This window comes from Vicugna pacos, chromosome 18, assembly GCF_048564905.1.
Source record: "Vicugna pacos chromosome 18, VicPac4, whole genome shotgun sequence".
NCBI classification, from domain to species: Eukaryota; Metazoa; Chordata; class Mammalia; order Artiodactyla; family Camelidae; genus Vicugna; species Vicugna pacos.
The window spans coordinates 24,424,680-24,440,182 of NC_133004.1; positions in this window are offsets into that span (position 1 = coordinate 24,424,680).

Below are 15,503 nucleotides of genomic sequence, written 5' to 3' on the forward strand. Positions count from 1 at the left end.
TTCCAGTTTTTGTTTATCTGGGAATGTCTTAATTTCTCCTTTAATTTTGAAGGATGGATTTTTTGCTGGTTTTAAAATTCTTGGCTGATAGTTTTCTTCTTCCAGAACTTTGATATGTCATTCCACTGCCTTCTGGTCTCCATGGTTTTTGATGAGAAATCAGCTGCTAACCTTATCAGGGATCCTTTGTGTGCAATGAGTTGCTTCTCTCTTGCTGATTTCAGGATTCTCATTGTCTTTCAACAGTTTGATTATAATGTGTCTCAAAGTGGATATCTTTGAGTTTATCCTATTTCGGGTTTCATTGAGCTTCTTGAAGGTTTAGATTCACAACTTTCATCAAAATTGAAAGTTTCTGGACCATTATTTCTTCAATAATTTTTCTGCTTCTTTCTCTCTCTCCTTTCCTGTTGGGACTCCTATTATGTGTTTTTTGGTACACTTGATGTTCCCTCACAAGTCTCTTAGTCTCTGCTCATTTTTCTTCATTTTTTTACTGTTCTTCAAGTGGCGTGATCTCAATTTAGCTATGTTCAGATTCATCAGTTCTGCTCAAATCTCCTTTGAACCATGCTACTGAATTTTCATTTCGGTTATTTTACTTTTTGACACTAGAATTTCTGTTTGGTTCCTTTTAACAATTTCTGTTTCTTTACTGATACAGTCTATTTGGTAAGATATTGCTTTCATGATTTCCTTTAGTTCTTTGTCATGGTTTCCTTTAGTTCTCTGAGCATAGTTAAAATAGTTGACTTAAAGCCTTTGTCTAGATATTCTGGATGTTTGTCTTTTACAATTGGCTTTTGTTTTGTTTCTCAGTTAAGGATTCAATCAAGGCTATTTGTTACATTTAGTTGTTGTATCTTTTTCATCTCTTTCAGTCCAGAATAGTTCCTCACTTTTTTTTTTTAAAGTCAGTGACATTGACTTTTTAGAAGAGCCCAGGTCGAATGTCTAATAGAATGTCCCATTTGATATTTGTCTCATTGTTTCCTCATAATTAGATCCAGGTTAAACATTTTTGGCAAGATGATACAACATTCGTAATGTGCATGCAGAGTCTTTTCAGGGCAATGATGTTGGAATAAATTGAATCCAAACAGTTTTGGACATGATGTCACCTTACTCAATATTCAAATTTCTTGAAGAAAGAGTCTAATTGGCCAGGTTGGTTCACATGCCCACTCCTTGGCCAGAGAGAGAAGGCATTTTGATTGACACTGTCATCAAGAATGTTCCCATTGAGGAGTAGATAGCTCAACAAAAGAAAACTAAGATGTTGTTGAAGCAGAGAGAGTGGATGCTGAGTTGGAAAAAATGACAACTGTCCATTATACCTCTATCTTTCAAAGATCTTACCCATCACTTGACTTCTACTGTTAACTCTATCAAATTCCCAGAATGAAAGCTGACTTCTCTCTCCATTTCCAGAACATGTTTACAGCTGTCTGCTCAGAGTCTCTACTTGCATGTCCTAAAGGTACCTAAAGCAAAACTTAATGACTTCTCCACCTGCTCTTACTCTTATCCATCAGAGGAGGTGAATTTATTCTATAGCTCCATCACCCTCCCTGTGACCAAAGCCCAACTTCATGACTCAATGTGCCTAGTGTTGTGGTTTGTACTTTACTGCATCTTTTGTATCCTTTCTCTCTTTTATTCCCACTTCTATCATCCTAGACTATGCCTAACATGTTGTCTGGAATTACAGGTAACAAGGAAGAAACAGATTCTTAGGATAAACAAATTCAGGGAGCACTGGGGGATGCAAATTTATTTATTACAGAACTTCTCAGAAACTTTAATAAGCCAATGTGATTTTTAAGAAACAGATATTCTTTTCTTATTTTAGATTTTGAAAATTAATTCAGTTTATGGGAACACTGCAAAAACAGCACAGTGAGCTTCCCAATATATATGACCTAGATATATTCATGTTAACATTTTCTTACATTCTCTTCTCCTGTGCTCTCCCTTTCTGTCAATCTCTCTCTTTCTCTCTCTCTAATATATATAATATATACATATGTCCTCAATATATACTCTGAAATGCCTCAGGTATAATAATATATCTTATATCTATATCTATCTACAACTGTTGCTGAACCATTTGAGAGTAAGTTGCATACATTATGCCCCTTTGCATCTAAAGACTTCACTTTGTATTTCCTAAGAATAAAAACATCTCTTATAATTTAATAAATAGTCCATTGATAAATCCACATGATAAGAAAATTCTTATCTCTCATATCAGAAGACAGCTACACAATTTGGGAAATGCTAGTTTACATCATTTCTACAGGCTCTTAACTCAGTAGTTCCCAACTTGGCTGCCCATTACCACCATCATTATTGCTGAACAGTGAAGCTTATTGAATACCGACTGTGTTGTATACAGATGTAACCATGTTACATGAAAGTACGCACTTAATCTTCACAGCAACTCTAAATAATAAGTATTATTATCATCTCCAGTTTGTACATGAGAAAACTGGGTTACAGAGAGGTTGCCCAGGACACACAGCTGGTAAAAAACAGGGCTGGAATTTAAAGCCAGACTATCTGATTCCAGAATCCATTAGCCACATTTCTATGCTGCCCATAAAGTGGAAGTTAGGATTATCTTTGTTAAAAATATGATCTCAGAACTCCACCCCAAATCTGCTGACTCAGACTCTCCAGGAATCTGTACTTTAATACACTTTCCTCAAAGATTCTGATGCACAGAAAGGTTGGGAACTACTCTTCTCATTGGAATTAAGGCTTTTGTCTCCTTTCCCTCCAAATTCCAGTTGCCAGATGGATATACACAAAATACATCTTCATCTGTTACCAGAGTAGTTAAGAACCATGATTTGGAAGTCGGTTCTGGATTTCCATCTTGGCTCTATCCATAAACCTGTTCCATGGTTTTGAGCTGGGCACTCACTCTCCCCAAGCCTCAATTTCTTTATCTGGATAGTCTGAGGGTTGGATTCAAGGAGGTGGTATGACCAATGCCCAGGAAAGTGCTTGGTGATCAATCCACGGCATTTGATAATTGCGGTTATTATCATTGGTGGTGGTCGTGTGTGTATTACAAACCCTTCAGTCACAAATAGGCCAGTTATTAACCTTTCCCTGCCTCTGTTTCCTCACCTGTAGAGTTGGGATATTAATATACTTTCTCATAGAATTGTTGTGAGGATTAGATAGAGTAGAAACAGTTTCAAACGCTGCCAGGCATACAGTGGGTATACAATGAATGTTGGTTTTTACTATTATTTATTCTTTTCTTTATCATTATGCTCCAGACAAAAGGAACTACTTAGAACAGCTTGAATATGCTCCATTGTTAGCTGCTTCCGTGTGGTTTTCTTTGCTGTGCCCTCTGCCTGGGATACCATCCCCCATTTCTCTGTGTCAAAACTACAGCTGTGTCTCTTCCAGTCCCACCAGCAACATCCTTGGTGCCAGTGAAGATGTTCCTTATCGCACTCGCCACCCGCCACCCACGTTGGGACTTTATTCATCTCTCCTGGGGTACTTATTTCCAGCTTTGTATAGAAGTCTATTTGTCTCTTCTCCCCTTGAAGGAGCCCCTTTCTCTACTTCAGGTAACATCTAAACCAGAGCAGATCCCATTAGATATCTGTTACCCTAAAGAGCCCAGAGCCACTTTTAGAAAGAATTAGCTAAGGCCTGCTTGGAGTCAGGGAAAGCAACAAATCCCTTTGGTACCTCCCATCTGTCTGTTGCCAACACTCAGAATAAATAAATGCATTGACAGGGACCAACTCCCAGGGTTTAAGGAGCTTCTGGTGAGTAGTCTCTTGTTTAGGGGGAGACCTTACCACAACAATGGCTTCATTAATGCCTCTGGGGCTTTATCAAGGACAAGGAAGCTGGGGAGCCTCCCTCACGCAGTGAAACTGATGGAAAGAAACACAGTGGGCTGATGGATTGCTACAATGGCGGGCAGGTCAACAAGACACAAGGCAGAAACCTTCCCCTTCAAAGAGATGTTTTGACTCCTTTCTGGGGAGGCAGATAAAATAGTCATCAGAGCCCAAGCCCTCCCTCTCTTCATTTGCAAACTTCTAGGCATCTTCTTAGATAAACATTCTATGGGCTCTTTTCAATTCCAGGGACCGAAGTAAACAATAGCTACTGTCCTTCAAGGTCTGTTGGATGCCAGCCCCTTCAAAGGTGTCTCCCAGGGAACTTCAGCCAAAGTGGAAGGTGTCCTACGGAGCATCGAGTCTTTCTCTAATGTCACCTTCTCAGTGAGGCCCACCCTGAACACCTTACTTAATATTGCAACCCGCCTGCACCTCCACCCCACATTCTCAAGTTCATAACACAGTCCTCACCACCTGCTGTTTGATTTACTTATCCAGTATGTTTATTTGCTGTCTGATATTCCCCCCACTCTCCACAAGGGGGAAATCCACAAGGGTGGGAGTCTTTGTCATTTATGTTCATTTAGGGATGCCTAGGGCCTCCAACAGAGCCTGGATCATTAATAGGATGTGTGATGTTTGAATCATTTAACCAGTCTCCTCTGATGGACACCTAGGTTGTGACCAGCCTTTGGCTATTATAAACACATGGTGGTGAACATCCTTGATGCATATCTTTGCATAGTTGTCACTTACATTATAGGATAGATTCTTGCACATAGAATTGCTAAGTCAAAAGATATGAACAGTCTAAATGTTAATTGACCCTGCTAATAGCTCTTCCAAAAGGACTATCCATTTATACTCCCACTAATAGTGCATGAGGGCTCGATGAAGATTGGTGAAATTCTACACGTGCTGAACTAATACTTGCAAGTGTAGAATCTTAATGTTAAAGGGACATAAATTTCATCTTGTTCTTGTCTAACTCCCTTCCCAAGGCAGTAATCCTCTCCAATACAACCTTGTTTTGATTTTTTTTCTCTTGTCAGAGACAGAAACTTTGTTTCTCTGGTTTTCAGGATAAATTGCCACTGATAAGTGACTGGGTCAACAATTTGATTTCCTGCAAACAGTATGGAGATTTCTTAAAAAACTGAAGACAGACTTACCGTATGATCCAGCAACCCCACTCCTTGGCAAATACCCGGAAGGAACTCTAATTGGAAAAGATACATGCACCCCAATTTCATAGCAACAGTATTGACAATAGCCAATACATGGAAGCAACCTAAATGTCCACCAGCAGATGATTGGATAAAGAAGATGTGGTATATTTATACGATGGAATCTACTCAGACATAAGAAAGAATAAAATAATGCCATTTGCTGCAACATGGATGGACCTGGAGATCATCATTCTAAGTGAAGTAAGCCAGAAAGAAAAAGAAAAATACCATATGATATCACTTGTGTATGGAATCTAAAAAACAAAAGAAGACACAAATGAACTTACAAACAAAACAGAAACAGACTCACAGACATAGAAAACAAACTTATAGTTACCAGGGGAAAGGAGGAGGGTGGAGGGATAAATTGGGAGTTTGGGATTTGCAGGTACTAATTACTATACATAAAATAGATAAACAAGAAGATCTTACTGTATAGCACAGGGAACTATATTCAATAGCTTGTAATAATCCATAATGAAAAATAATATGAAAAGGAATATAAGTATGTATATAACTGAATCACTATGCTGTACCCCAGAAACTAACACAACACTGTAAGTCGATGACACTTCAATTAAAAAGAAAAAGAAAAAAAAATCTGCTTTCCTGCAACCCCACCCCACCTATCCCAGCTCTGTTCTCCGGAGCCACACAAAACCGGGCTAATCCTTTTTCCATGTGACAGCCCTTAAAATATTTGAAGACTGTATCGAATCTCCTCTAAGTCTTTTCCTTCCAGGGTAAACCGCCCCTACTCCAGCCAGACACAACCCCTAGATACGAAGGTGTTGCCCTGGGACCCTTTAACTTAGTGGCCAAGCATCAGCACTGCAGGGTTCCCAGAGGTGCATTTAAGTCCCTGCTCCTGTATTTTACAGCTGTCTGACCTTGGCCAAGTCACTTCTCAGATTTTGGTTTTCTCCCTTGAATAAACTGTATAACACTAGTGCCCACCTTGTAGGGTTGCTGGCTAGGCCACCTTCTTCCATTAAAAGAAAAAATCTAAAACTATATAAAATAGACAGGCAACAAGTTTATACTGTATAGCACAGGGAATTGTATTTAGTGTCTTGTAGTAACCTACAGTGAAAGAGAACATGAAAACCAATATATGTATGTATATGTATGACTGAACTATTATGATGTACACCAGAAATTGACACATTATAAGCTGACCATACTTCAATAAAAAAATCTAGAACTATATATATTTTATGATTGTGTTGATATAAGATGAATATAATAAAGGCAGAGTTATATTTATTGTTCCTCTGATTTTAAAAGAATGGAAACATTTTCAGGAGGGAGGGTATAGCTCAGTGGTAGAGTGCGTGTTTAGCATGCATGAGGTCCTGGGTTCAATGTCTGGTACTTCCATTAGAGTAAATAAATAAATAAACCTAATAACACCCCCCCCCAATGTTTTTTCCCCAGGACCTCCAAAGTATTGCAGCCTTAGGCACTGTGCCTTTTGCAACTGATGGATACTTGGGTTCCAGTTACTGGGAGGAGTGAAAAAGTGAAAATAGGCCAAGTATATAAAGTTCGTAGCATACACAGGGCCTGGATCTTTGTAACTTAATAAATGATGATCACAAAGGACTGCAAACAACAGAATGTAACATTGGACAAAGTTTCGGCACAGACCTGTTTATCAGCACCTGTGGGGTTTGCTGATTCAAACTCTTCCGAGCACAAGTAACATGAACACTGGGCCTGCGCTTTCTCACCTTGCCCGCAAAGGGCTTGTGAGAGAGCTGGTCAATGCATGGCATTTACTTCGAGAAAAGAGGTGTCTTAATCTGCTCAGGCTGCTGTAACAAAATACCACAGACTGGGCGGCTTGTAAACAACAGAAATAAATTTCTCACAGTGCAGGAGGCTGGGAAGCTTAGGATCAAAGTGTCAGCCTGGTCACGTTCTGGGGAGGGTCCTATTCCCAGCTGGTAGCTGGTGCCTTCTTGCTGTGGCCTCACGTGGTGGAAGGGGACAAGGGAGCTCTCTGGAGTCCCTTATATAAAGGCATTAATCTCCCTCATGAGGGCTCTGCCCTCATGACCTAATCATCTCCCAAAGTCTCCACTTCTTAATACCATCACATCGGGGATTAGGATTTCAACACGTGAATTTGCAGGGGACACAAACCCTCAGAGTATACCAAGAAGAAATACACATTTCATCAAAAGAAACCTCTTCAAAACAGAGTTAAAGAAAACCCCACAGAGTAATAGAAGATACTTGAAATATAAACAGCAAAGCATTTATACCTAGACCCAACAGAGCTTCTTCAAATCATTAAGAAAAAGGCAGTTGATGCAAAAATGGCAAAACACTTTGGGAGGCCTTGCAAAAAGGAAGAAATCCATTTGGCCAATAAACACACAAAAAACTGCTCTGCTTCATTGGTGATCAGGGAAATGCAAATTGAAATCACAATGAGATACCACTGCATAGTGTATATATAGGATGCACTTTTTCTGGATACATGTTATATTTTGCCATTAGTATGTGTTTTAAAAATGTATACATGCACAAGGCAAAAAAAAAATTGCAAACAAACTAATAGGTGAAGAGCCTCCCTGCTGCTGGACCTCGAAACCCCTCTGTCCAAACATCTGTTACTAGTGGCTGGTGAGGCCTTTCAGAGACATTCTGTGCTCGCAGCAGCATCTCTGCAGACACAGCCACCTTTCCTCAGGTAATTAGTACCATACTTGTATCAGTTAGGGTTTGATCAGGTAAACAACCTTTATGAGTCCTTACCACTCATAATAAGGAATTTATTATTGAGATTAAATCTTATAAAATTGTGGAAGCTGGTGGAGAATTCAATGAGCCAAAGTTGCTGGAGATCAGTAAGGCCAGCAGTTGGGGGAAGAAAAAAAAACTAGATGTGAATTGGAAAAAACAAAGACAAACCAGAACCCACATCTGTTTCTGACATCTTTTTTTATTATAGCCATTCTGGTCCATATAATGTGGTATCTCATTGTGGTTTGCTGAAATATTTTGAAGTAAGTTACAGAGATCATGACATTTCACCATAAATATTGTAGTATACCATGCTAAAAACTTATCATGTCCATCAGTTCTGAAAATTTTTTTTATAGTATTTTCTTGATAATTTTCTGTCCTTTGTTTTCCCAGTTTTATTTCTCTCAAATTCTTATTATTCAGATGTTGGACCTTCTGTTGTGATCTTCTTATGTTCTCTATTTCCTCTTTTCCTTGGAGCATTTTCTCAATTTTTTCTTCCCTTTGTTTCACTGAACATTTTTTACTTCTCAATCTCTTGATTTCCAAGAGCTTCTTTTTTATTGTTCCCTAGATAGTCCTTTTAAAAGATATCCTGTTTTTTACACCTTAAATTTATACAGTGCTGTACATCAATTATTATCATCTCCTATCTCTCTAAGATGTTTATGGCAGTTTTTTAGAAGTTTACTTCATTTCTTTCATTGTCAATGTGTCTCCAAATTCCCTTTTCCTAATTGTTTTGGAGTTGTCTTTCATAATAAAAGCTTTTCTCTCCAGGTGACTGGAGTCTGGCTCCCTGTTTGTATTTTAGTGAGTCACTGAAAGTTTCTGGAAAGCTCTGCTATGAAGAGAGGTTTATAGACTGGTAAGATCTATTGTACGGAGATGTGAGAGACCCAGCCACATCATTGGAGAGCTCCAAACGTCAGTCTGTAGGTCTTTCTCTTCGGCTACTCAGTTTTCTAGAGAAGAATTATGCAATCTCCTCCTTGAAGGTTTTGATAGTCATTGGGGTTGTTCAGAAAATATTTCTGTCTCTCTCCTTGCAACTACACCCAGTCCCTTGAGGTTGGACTGGACCATGTCAGTAGTTTTAGCCCATGAGGTATGAATGAAAATTATGTGTGTCCCAGCAATGAACAATCTGAAAAGAAAATTAAGACAACAATTTCATTTGCAATAGCATCAAAAAGAATAAAATACTTAGGAATAAATTCAACCAAGGAGGTTTAAGACTTGTGAAAACTGAAAACTATGAAACGTTGCTGAAAGAAATTAAAGAAGACATAAATAAATGGGAAAACATCCCATGTTCATGGATTGGAAGACTTACTATCAGTAAGATGGCACCGTTTCCTGATGCAATCCACACCAGTGTGATCCCTATGATCATCCCAATGGTCCTTTTTGCGTAAATGGAAAAGCCAATCCTCGCAGGGAATTGCAAAGGACCCTGAAGGACCACACCAAACAAAACAAAACAAAACAAAAAACAAAAAACAAAACCCTTGAAAAAGAAGAACAAAGAGTACTCACACTTCCTAATTTTAAAATACCACAAAGCTGCAGTAAACAAAACCATGTAGTACAAGATAAGCGTAGGCATACACACCAATTGAATACAGCTGAGAATCCAGAAATAAACCCATAAATCTATGGCCAACTGATTTTTGACAAGGATGCCAAGACCATTCATTGGGGGAAGCGACAGTCTTTTTAACAAATGGCCCTGGGACAAATGGATAGGCATGTGCAAAAGAATGGAGTTGGACCCTTCCCTCACGCCATACACGAAAATTAACTCAAAATTGGTCAATGACCTAAATATAGCAGCTAAAACTATAAAACTCTTAGAAGAAAACATGATTTGGGGTTTGCCAATGAATTCTTTGATACGACACCAAAAGCACAAGCAACAACAGAAAGATAGACAAGTTGGACTTCATCAAATTAAAAACTTCTGTGCATCAAAGGATATTATCAAGAAAGTGAAAAGGAAACCTACAGAATGGGAGAAAATATCTACAAATTATTTATCTGATAAAGGTCTAGTATCCAGACCATATAAGAACACTTACAACTCAACAATGAAAAGGCAAATAACCCAACCAAAACATAGACAAAGGACTTGATTAGACATCCCTCCAAAGAAGAATCAATGGCCAGCAAGCACATAATAAAATGTTCAACAGCATTAGCCATCACAGAAATATAAATACACCCACTAAGATAGCCACAATCAAAAATCCAGAAAATAGCAAGTGTTGGAGAAATTGGAACTCTGAAATATTGTTGATGGGAATGTAAAATGTTTCAGCTGCTGTGGAAAACAGTGGTTCCTCAAAAAGTTAAACACAGAATTACCACATGACCCAGCAATTCCACTCCTAGGTATGTATGTATGCGTGTGTGTGTATATATACATATATATATATATAGTTTATATGTATACTTGAAGACCGGTATTCAAAAAATTGCGTGTACACATGCGTTGACAGAAGCACTATTCACAATAGCCAAAAGATGGAAACAGTCCAAATGAATGGATAAACAATGTGTGACATATCCATACAATGAAATACTATTCAGCCATTGAAAGGAATGAAGTGCAGATACATACTACAAAGCAGATGAAACTCAAACACATTTTGCCAAGTGAAAGAAGCCAGACAAAAGGTCACCTAGTAGATGATTACATTTATTTGATGATTTTCGTCATTCATGGTAGTTATTTTCCACATCGCTGGGAACACTGAATTGGTTACCAGTGAACCATTGCTCCTGGGGGAATACAGTTCCTGTGAACTGCTGGTCACATTTACATGAACCAATCAATACATGACCTTGATGTATATGTGTTTCTGTTTAAAGAAGTCTTATTTAATATGTATTGTTTGTTTATTAACATTGAAGTCACGGCCAACAGCACTATTATTCATGCCTGAACAAAGCTGACTTAGACACTAGACAGCACGTCAGCACTATACTTGGGGCCATTTTAAGTAGGGAAATCACAAACAAAAAACACAAAAATGCAAAATGTGGCATCAAATATACCATGAAAGCTCGTTTACAGTATGAGAGCTGGAACGAGAAGAGTGTTACTTCCTTCAGCCTCAGCTGGGAATATGCACGTTGAGCAACTCAAATTTTTTTCTGTTCTATCTACTACCACCAGTGACCACAAAAGTGTCACAAGTATTGACTTTGAAAGTACAAATAAATTAACACTTATTTAGAAAGGCAAATTCAGAGATATGGATTCCACATATAACAAGGATTAGCTGTATATGAAATAATACAGAATAAGTTAATCCATAGAGACAGAATTCAGATGGATGGATGCAGAGGCAGTGGGAAAGGGGTCTGGAGAAAGGCTGCTTATGAGTATGGGTGTCCTTTTAGGGTGATGACAATGATCTGAAATCAAATAGAGTTGCTGGTTACACAACATTGTGAGTGTACTAAATACCAGTGAAATGTCTATTTTGAAATGGTGAATTTTATGTTATATGAATTTCATACAAAAAAAAAAAGACATATTACTCCAAGCTGGACTCTGAACCTCTCTTTTCCCCTTGGTATGGTGATCGTCCACCTTCAGATCATGGCTGCTCCAAGAGACTGAGTGAATATAATCACCCATAAGGGGATGAAAGCTGAGTGAATAACACACTTTGGTTGTTTTAAACGATGAGATTTAGGGATTTTCATTACTGCAGCATAACTGAGCCTGTGTTGACTATCTCAGAGGTTGAAGCCTGTCATCACTGTGGAAGCCAAGTGGGGATGAGAGCTTGGGACTCTCACCATTCCTAGGTACCCTCTCACTTCATCCACCTGTTTTCTGTTTCATGACTCACAGCGTCATCTACTATGCCCCTTCCAAAATCCAGACTCTCTAAAACGTCTTGTCTTATTCTTTGGCTGGGAAGGATAGAGCTGCCTGCTCCATGGGGTGAGAAGAATCCTTATGCCGACTTCTACACCGTCCTTCAGCTTTCAGTCCCAACTCATCACAGCCGCCATATGTAACAGGCATGTTCAGTTAGTTTCTCGGACTCCTCTGGCTCTTACAGTGGGGATTAGCTTAGTTCTGCTTGCTTCCATCTCCATGTTCATTTACCACCTGTTCTCCATCTTCTGAAATTTTGTTGGCATTCTTCACCTGATGTTTTTTCCCCTCCCATTCTCCTTTTTCTCATTAATTTAAACCTTTGTTATTCCTTGGTGGTCATTTCAGGGAGGTTATGGGAGGGAGCAGAGATAAAATATGTTCAATATGCCATGACTCACTGGGGTCATGAGCGCTTTCCTGTTCATCAGCTATAGACCAGCATAACCATTTCTGGTGGCTGTGAAGCTTCCCATTATAGGGACCCCTTCCCCATCCGCTGCTGCCGGAGGATATTTGTAATGTCTGGAGACATCACTCCATTACTCTGGGGAGTGCAGCAATGGGGGGCTACTGGCATCTAGTCAGTAGAGCACAGGAATGCTGTCCAGCATCCTACAATGCTCAGGACAACCCCTACAAGAAAGAATTATCTGGGCCAAATGTCAATCGGGCAGAAGTTGAGAAACTCTGTTCTAAGGGATTCCTACTATCTTTAGAATAAAATTCAGACTCCACAGCACAACCTACAAGGCTCCAACCTACCTTTTCTGCACTCCTCCCTGGCTCACCCTGCTCTAGTCACAAGCATCTTCTTTCTATTCCTGGAACAGACCAAGTTTGTTTCTGCCACAGGATCTTTGCACTTGCTGTTTCCTCAGCCTGAATCTCTCTTTCCCAGAATTGCTGATACCCTGACCATTCAGGTCTCAGTTCAAATGTCACTTCTCTTGTGATACTTACCTTGATAAACCCATCCCTCCCCCACTCCCACCTTCACCCAAGGGACAGTCTATTATATTTATTGTGCTCTTCAAAGTATCAATTCCTATTTTTCTTCCTTTGTTGATATTTGTTTATTACTTACTAGATATTATCTTTGTAAGATCAGGGACCTGTCAGTCTTGATCTCAAATGTTTTGCCTGCACATGGTTACTGCTCCACAGATGGACAAAATGTCTTGTTTAGTGATCTTCAAGTATTTGATTTGTGTTTCTCCTTAAAGAATTTCTAAGAACTCTGTGCCCCTTGAACAACTTTCAATTGACACCTAAATTCTGTTTATCATAAGTTTAAATCATTGCAGAGTCGTAATTTCCCAGTTATTGTATATATTGATATTTTAGAATAATTTTTACTTCACATTTTTAAATTTATCTACCATCTTTCATTAAAAAATCCATAGGCATAATCACACAGCATCATAGAAATAAATGAAAAATTCTGTAAGAAAAAAAAGAACAAGTTCTTAACAGTTGGAAATTTTATTTTACTCTTTTTTCTCTTTGAATTTCTATTTCCATTCCATTGCTCCCACAGATTTCTATTCTAATATAATATACTTATAGTTTTTTAAAAAAATTAATCACTAGATCATACTTCTCTGTGACAAAAATGTTTTTGTTAAGTTATATATATAATATAGATATATTTTAAAGTCCCATTTCCCTAAGACCCTAATTTTGAAAATTATCTTGTGTTCATAAGACTCTGAATGTTAAAAAAATTACCTGAATTATCACAATTATTATTTGAATATAATTGATCAAAACAACATAAATATATCACATTATGATCAGTAACTGTTATATAATGAAAAGTACATTTTATTCTAAATGAGTCTTTTAATAAAATGGATGGGCTGGTTATCTTTTTTTAGGTTCATCTGTCTGTGAATGAGTATTATTAATTGCTGGAATGGGACACAGTTTAGAAAATAAGCTATTCCAATTTTTTTTTCTTTTGCTTTTATAAAGTAAACACTGAGAAATGTTTTTCACATAAACAGAAGACTGGAATGGAAATTTTATCACAGCTAAGTAACTCAAGGTCACACATGTTTGAACTAAGTAATTTGCCACACATCACATTATGAGTCATTATCAGAAATTATTCGTAATACTCTGTTATCTGACAAGTCTCACAGTGCCTCTTTTATGTTGGTTGGAAGCAAATAGGAAATCATCTGAATTGGAAAATGATTTATTATCCAGTCCTTAGGGTCGTTCTCTTTCCTAATCACATACTATTATCTCTATGCTTTTGTTCGGTGTCCAGGATTCTACATCACAGCACAACGCACCTTAGTAAGTTTGAAGATGAGTGAGAAGCATTGCCTTGCTTTTGCAACATTGAGGAAGGACAGTTGTGAAGATGGGAACCCCCTGGATGCAGGCACTTTCTCAGGTATATTAGTTTTAGCAGACAGCACATATAGAAGCTGAGTACTAAACAGATTCTGTTTGTCCTCCTACTGAGACATCATTTCATACAAGATACATTTTTATACAGGTATAGTTTAATAAAATGCACCCGCTTGAAGTATCTACTTTGATGAATTCTGACAAGTATACATCTGTGTAATTTCCACTACACTTAAGACAATGTAGAAAATTTCCATCATTTCAGAAAGTTCCCTCATTCTCCTTTGCAGTTAATCCCCCCTCACCCAATAGCACCTATTCTGAGAAGAATGTTTACTAAGTTGATTCCAATCAAGCATTTAGTTCTAAAGTTTACAGAAAATACAGGGGACAGAGGAACAAATTGAAACATGCCAATGAAGAAACAAGAAAAGAGAAATCCAGAATGTGGGACATTCTACAGCATAATTGGCTTGGTCTCTTCAACAAGACAATGATATTAAGGAAAAAAAAAAGGAGTGGGGACTGTTCTAGATTAAAAGGCACTTAAGAAACAAAACCACTAAATGTAGTACATGATTCTTAATTGTGAGAAGGTAAAAATTGGATCGGACTAAGAGAGAAAAACCAGGGTAACAGACACAATAAAGCTGGTTGCAAAGGTAACAGGAAATAATATTTCTTCCAAGGACACTCCCAGCTGCAAGGTGTCATAGTGACCTCTTTCTCTGAGAAACTTTGTTCTCTATAATTACAGAAATTTTGCAGTTTGAAATTAAATGAGTACCAATGAAATACCTTTGTCTCACCCAGAAGATCTATCACATGGAAACTGAAAAGCTGCCTTGATTTCCAATACAGGTATGGAGCTTTAGGTAAAGGCTTTCCGAGCACAACAGTCCACAATTATTTAACTCTGTTTCAGAAGAACACGACCCTGCGTCCACTTGGCAGTCCAGGCTGATGTTCACTTACAGACCTGTTTCACGTTGAGCCTATCAAACCCAGCGTCCCAACTGCTATCCCTGCTTCCGCTCCTTCTACGCAAGCCCACAGTCTTGTCAACTGAAAAAAAAAACAAACCCCAAAAAACGCACAACCTGAAAGTTGAGAATTACGTTTTATTTGGTGGGTTTTCAAAGGACTTCAGCCAAGAAGGCCGCCTCACATTGCTCTAGGAGACTGCTTCAAAGAGGTAAGGAAGTAGCCAGGATATACAGGAGGTTTTGCAACAAAAACCAGATAGCAGGAACATCAAAAGGTTACCGTTAATTAAAGAAAGCCAGACAGCTCAAGTTAATGAATTTAGCACTTTTCTGTGTATGGGGAGATGCAAGAGTCTGGGCTCACTGAAATCATTCCTTCGACAGGCAC